At 45.6% G+C, this 6,889-nt stretch overlaps 1 pseudogene; it reads right to left on the bottom strand.

Annotated features, from left to right (window-relative positions):
* Positions 1-6,889, bottom strand: part of LOC112076994 (ryanodine receptor 2-like) — a 46,169-nt pseudogene that overhangs the window by 34,655 nt on the left and 4,625 nt on the right.

The raw sequence follows: 6,889 nt of genomic DNA, 5'->3' as shown, positions 1-6,889 counted from the left end.
AGAAAAAAAGTCAATCACAAACACATTGATGAGAGTGTGGCTGATAGAGAGGGTGGTGTGGCTGATAGAGGGGGTGGGGTGCCTGATAGAGAGGGTGGGGTGGCTGATAGAGGGGGTGGGGTGGCTGATAGAGAGGGTGGGTGGCTGATAGACGGGGGAGGTGGATGGTAGAGGGGGTGGTTGGCTGATAGAGGGGTGGGGTGGCTGATAGAGAGGGTGGTGTGGCTGATAGAGGGGGTGGGGTGGCTGATAGAGGGGTGGGGTGGCTGATAGAGGGAGTGGGGTGGCTGATAGAGGGGGTGGGGTGGCTGATAGAGGGGTGGGGTGGCTCATAGAGGGGTGGTGGCTGATAGAGGGGTGGGGTGGCTGAAAGAGGGGGTGGGGTGGCTGAAAGAGGGGGTGGTACGGCTAATAGAGGGGGTGGTGTGGCTGATAGAGGGGGTGAGGGTGGCTGATAGAGCAGGTGGGGTGGCTGTATGGGGGTGGGGGGCTGATAGAGGGGGTGGAGTGGCTGATAGAGGGGGTGGATTTAATATACAGTCCATCACAACACTGATGAGATGTTTGTGAAGGAGAGTGTGGCTGATAGAGGGGGTGGCGTGGCTGATAGAGGGGGTGAGGTGGCTGATAGAGGGTGTGAGGTGGCTGATAGAGGGGGTGGGGCGGCTAATAGAGGGGGTGGGGTGGCTGATAGAGGGTGGATGTGGCTGATAGAGGGGTGGGGTGGCTGATAGAGGGGGTGATGTGGCTGATAGAGAAGGTTGGGGTGGCTGATAGAGGGGGTGAATTTAATATACAGTCAGTCACAACACTGATGAGATATTTGTGAAGGAGAGTTTGGCTGATAGAGGGGGTGGCGTGGCTGATAGAGAGGGTGGTGTGGCTGATAGAGGGGTGGGTGGCTGAAGAGGGTGATGTGGCTGATAGAGAAGGTTGGGGTGGCTGATAGAGGGGGTGAATTTAATATACAGTCAGTCACAACACTGATGAGAATTTGTGAAGGAGAGTTTGGCTGATAGAGGGGGTGGCGTGGCTGATAGAGGGGGTGGGGTGGCTGATAGAGGGGTTGGGTGGCTGATAGAGGGGGTTGGGTGGCTGATAGAGGGGTGAGGTGGCTGATAGAGGGGGTGGGGTGGCTGATAGAGGGGGTGGGGTGGCTGATAGAGTGGGTGAGGTGGCTGATAGAGGGGTGGGGTGGCTGATAGAGGGGTGGGGTGGCTGATAGAGAGGGTGAGGTGGCTGATAGAGGGGTGGGGTGGCTGATAGAGGGGGTGGGGTGGCTGATATAGAGGGGGTGGTGTGGCTGATAGAGGGGGTGGGGTGGCTGAAGAGGGGGTGAGGTGGATGGTAGAGGGGGTGGTGTGGCTGATAGAGGTGGTGGGGTGGCTGATAGAGGGGGTGGGGTGGCTGATAGAGGGTGGGGTGGCTGATCGAGGGGAGGGGGATTGATTTAATATACATTAGCTCAGTCTTGTTCATATTGTGTTGTTAGCTGATTGCCAGAAAGTCTCTTCACAGCAGCTACGTGTGTCTCTCTCTCTCTGTGTGCGTGCGTGCGTGTGTGTGTGTGGTGTTGTGTGTGTGTGTGTGTGTGTGTGTGTGTGTGTGTGTGTGTGTGTGTGTGTGCGTGCGTGCGTGTGTGCGTGCGTGTGTGCGTGCGTGCGTCGTACCAGCAGCTTCCTCTGATAGGCGATGATTTTCTCCAGAAGGCAGACTCCTGCATGTCATGCTCATCAGACTTGGAGGTGTGCTGCTGTCTCACTTTAGCTTTCGGCTTCTCCTCCTTCCTCTTCTTCTCCTCCTGTCTCCTCTCCTCCTTCCTCCTCTCCTCCTCCTTCCTCCTCTCCTCCTCCTCCTGCTTCTCTCCATCCAGTCCCTGGACGGCAGGAACAGTCAGTTAACAGACACAGCAGAAGGAGGACAGTGTTTACAGCTGTTTGTTGATACATTACTTTACATTGTAATAATATTGCTCATCCACGATCAACTTAGTTTCATTGTATTTCAGGTGAACACACCAGAAGTAACAGAGGAAAGGGGAAGTGGTACATACTCTGCTTTCTCCGGCTCTGACTTGGCCTCCTTGGTTTCCTCAGTCCCTTCCTCTGAAGGGCTCTTAGCCTAAAACGGCAGAAACGCAGCACATCACAGAACAACATCAAGGGGCAGAGCAGCCTTATCAACACAGAGCAGAAACAGTCAATCGTGGTAATGTGTAGATAATGTGTTAGAGTGATGGGAGTCCAGGCAGGCCGACACTGTAGAGACACTAATGTCTCTTCCTGCTGGGAAAGCAATGGCTCAGGGAGGAGGGAGAGGGAGAGAGAGAGAGACAGTCTAGAACTAGAACAGTCTGCAGCACCCGGTCTCACCCTACTAGAATCCGAAGTCAAATGTCTACTGTTTGCTGATGATCTGGTGCTTCTGTCACCAACCAAGGAGGGCCTACAGCAGCACCTAGATCTTCTGCACAGATTCTGTCAGACCTGGGCCCTGACAGTAAATCTCAGTAAGACCAAAATAATGGTGTTCCAAAAAAGGTCCAGTCACCAGGACCACAAATTCCATCTAGACACCGTTGCCCTAGAGCACACAAAAAACTAACATACCTCGGCCTAAACATCAGCACCACAGGTAACTTCCACAAAGCTGTAAACGATCTGAGAGACAAGGCAAGAAGGGCCTTCTATGCCATCAAAAGAACATAAATTTCAACATACCAATTAGGATCTGGCTAAAAATACTTGAATCAGTCATAGAGCCCATTGCCCTTTATGGTTGTGAGGTCTGGGGTCCGCTCACCAACCAAGATTTCACAAAATGGGACAAACACCAAATTGAGACTCTGCATGCAGAATTCTGCAAAAATATCCTCCGCGTACAACGTAGAACACCAAATAATGCATGCAGAGCAGAATTAGGCCGATACCCACTAATTATCAAAATCCAGAAAAGAGCCGTTAAATTCTACAACCACCTAAAAGGAAGCGATTCCCAAACCTTCCATAACAAAGCCATCACCTACAGAGAGATGAACCTGGAGAAGAGTCCCCTAAGCAAGCTGGTCCTAGGGCTCTGTTCACAAACACAAACACACCCCACAGAGCCCCAGGACAACAGCACAATTAGACCCAACCAAATCATGAGAAAACAAAAAGATAATACTTGACACATTGGAAAGAATTACAAAAAAACAGAGCAAACTAGAATGCTATTTGGCCCTAAACAGAGAGTACACAGTGGCAGAATACCTGACCACTGTGACTGACCCAAACTTAAGGAAAGCTTTGACTATGTACAGACTCAGTGAGCATAGCCTTGCTAATTGAGAAAGGCCGCCGTAGGCAGACATGGCTCTCAAGAGAAGAACAGGCTATGTGCACACTGCCCACAAAATGAGGTGGAAACTGAGCTGCACTTCCTAACCTCCTGCCCAATGTATGACCATATTAGAGAGACTTATTTCCCTCAGATTACACAGATCCACAAAGAATTTGAAAACAAATCCAATTTTGATAAACATCCCATATCTACTGGGAGAAATTCCACACAGTGTGCCATCACACCGCAGCAAGATTGTACCCTGTTGCCACAAGAAAAAGGGCAACCAGTGAGAACAAACACCATTGTAAATACAACCCATATTTATGCTTATTTATTTTAACTTGTGTGCTTTAATCCATTTGTACATTGTTACAACACTGTAATATATAATATAACATTTGTAATGTCTTTATGTTTTGAACTTCTGTATGTGTAATGTTTTACTGTTAATTTGTATTGTTTATTTCACTTTTGTATAATATCTACCTCACTTGGCTTTGGCAATGTAAACACATGTTTCCCATGCCAATAAAGCCCCTTGAATTGAATTGAATTGAATTGACAGAGAGAGAGAGAGAGAGAGAGAGAGAGAGACGAGAGAAGAGAGAGAGAGACAGAAGAGACAGAGCAGACAGAGAGGGAGGGAGAGAGAGAGAGAGAAAGAGAGAGAGAAGACAGAGATAGAGAGAGAGAAGAGACAGCATTCCCTCCCCCATAGCCACACCCTAGCACAACTAATGACAAAATAACAACAAAACGGGAGTCACATCCTGCAGCTCTGTCGCAACGCTGGTTATGTAGCAATAGTCAATTGGTAAGGCGTCGACGGGAACTCCTTATGGTAGGACAGCGCGTATGCGTGCATGTCTCTTGGCAGCTTAGCACTGTAGACTACTTTATCCAACTGACCTTAACCCAGGGAAGAAAGTCTCTCAGAGCGTTCACAGTCAGCCCACTTGACACCCCTATCAGACCAAGAAAAATCACAGTCTACTTGAACAGCAGCAAATACTCAATCATGAGGCATCAAAGCCAAAGGAACTGAGTAAACATAAGAAATGGCTATAGATGGAAGGAATCGCAGTTTGGAAACCTTGACCAAAAAACAATTAGCAACCAGCAAACTTCAATCCGTTTTAGACACTTCCTGCGGTAAAACGTTCCCACTGCAATATGAAGGTGTAAACTTGGCCAGTCGAGAAAAACTAAACAGTATATTTGACCTCTCAAGCTTCCCTATCAAATCTAAAAATCTCAAATAGAAACCGAAGAAAATGAACAACAATGACAAATGGTTTGATAAAAGAATGCAAAAATCTAAAAATAAATGAGAAAACCTGTCCAACCAAAAACATAGAGACCCGCGAAAACCTGAGTCTACGCCTTCACTATGGTGAATGCACTAAAACAATACAGAAATTACAACACGGAAAAAGAAGAACAGCACGTTCAGAAATTTCAGCTCAATGATAATTGAAGAATCCATAACCTCTAACCAATTCTGGGAAAATTGGAAAACACTAAAACAACAACAACCACGAAGGAATTATCTATCCAAAATGGAGATGTGATGGGTAAACCACTTTCTCCAATCTTTTTTGGCATCCTATAAACAAAGAATAAAGAGCAAAAACATATACATGATCACAATACAAATCCTAGAATCAACTATTAAAGACTACCAAACCACTGGATTCTCCAATTACTTGAATGATTACAAGGACACCAATAAAAACCCTCCAACCAAAGCCTGTTGGTGTTGATGTATCCTTAATGAAGTATGATCAAATACACAGACAACAAATTCCAATTGGCTATATTTAAAACACTTTACATCGTCCTTAGCTCTGCATCTTCCCCAATATTGAACCAAGGACTGATCTCTCTCTTAGTACATTACAAGTACAAAAGTACATTAAAAGTACATTAAAAGTACAAAAGTACATTAAAAGTAGATGAAAAGTACCTTGAATGCGTCGGACGACGTCAGGTCTTTGAGTTTAAGGAACATGTCGAAGAACTTGAGGATCATCTCCACGTTGTTGGAGGACTCGACTAACATGTCTACCATCTGCTTCCCGATGGTTCCGTTAACCACGTTGCCTTCCAGCATGGACAGCAGCATCACAACCATGTCTTTCTGCAGATCCATCAACTCTTTCAACAACTCTATCTGGCTCGAGTCCTGAAGGGAGGACAACAACATCCACTTAGAAAACTGTTCAGAGCATCGAGAAAACATGGATGTGGCTGTTGCTAATGACGCTGCTGCTACCACTACACCTACAACTACTACCACTGCCACTACTACAACACCTACTACTACAACTACTACCACTGCCACTACTACTACTACTACACCTACTACTACTGCCACTACTACTACTACTACACCTACTACTACTACTACTGCCACTACTACTGCCACTACTACACCTACTACTGTAACTACTACTACTACTGCTACAACTACTACTACTGCTACTAATGCTACTGCTACTACTGCTACTACTGCTACTACTACACCTACTACTACCACTACTACTACTACTACTGATACTACTACAACTACTACACCTACTACTACTACTACTGCCACTACTACTACACCTACTAATGTAACTACTACTACTACTGCTACTACCACTACTACTACTGCTACTGCTACTACTAATGCTACTACTGATACTACTGCTACTACTACACCTACTACTACCACTACAACTACTACACCTACTACTACTACTGCCACTACTACTACTACTACACCTACTAATGTAACTACTACTACTACTGCTACTGCTACTACCACTACTACTACTGCTACTACTACTACTAATGCTACTACTGCTACTACTACTACTACTACTGCTACTACTGATACTACTGCTACTACAACAACTACTACTACTACTACTACTAATGCTGCTGCTACTACTACACCTACTACTACTACAACTACTACAACTACTCCTACTACTACTACTACTACTACTACTACCACAGCTCCTACTACTACACCTACTAATGTAACTACCAATGTAACTACTACTACTGCTACTACTACTACTTCTACTACTGTAACTACTACTTCTACTACTGTAACTACTACTACTACTACTACTGCTACTACTACTACTGCTACTAATGTAACTACTACTTCTACTACTGTAACTACTACTTCTACTACTGTAACTACTACTACTACTACTACTGCTACTACTACTACTGCTACTCATGTAACTACTACTTCTACTACTGTAACTACTACTGCTACTACACCTACAACTACTACCACTGCCACTACTACTACTACTACTGCCACTACTACTGCCACTACTACACCTACTACTGTAACTACTACTACTACTGCAACTACTACTACTGCTACTAATGCTACTGCTACTACTGCTACTACTACTACTGCTACTACTGCTACTACTACACCTACTACTACCACTACTACTACTACTACTGATACTACTGCAACTACTACACCTACTACTACTACTACTGCCACTACTACTACACCTACTAATGTAACTACTACTACTACTGCTACTAC

This window comes from Salvelinus sp. IW2-2015, unplaced genomic scaffold, assembly GCF_002910315.2.
Source record: "Salvelinus sp. IW2-2015 unplaced genomic scaffold, ASM291031v2 Un_scaffold4185, whole genome shotgun sequence".
Lineage (NCBI taxonomy): Eukaryota > Metazoa > Chordata > Actinopteri > Salmoniformes > Salmonidae > Salvelinus > Salvelinus sp. IW2-2015.
Note: the sequence above shows the minus strand (reverse complement) of the source record. Positions and strands in the feature narration are given on the sequence as shown.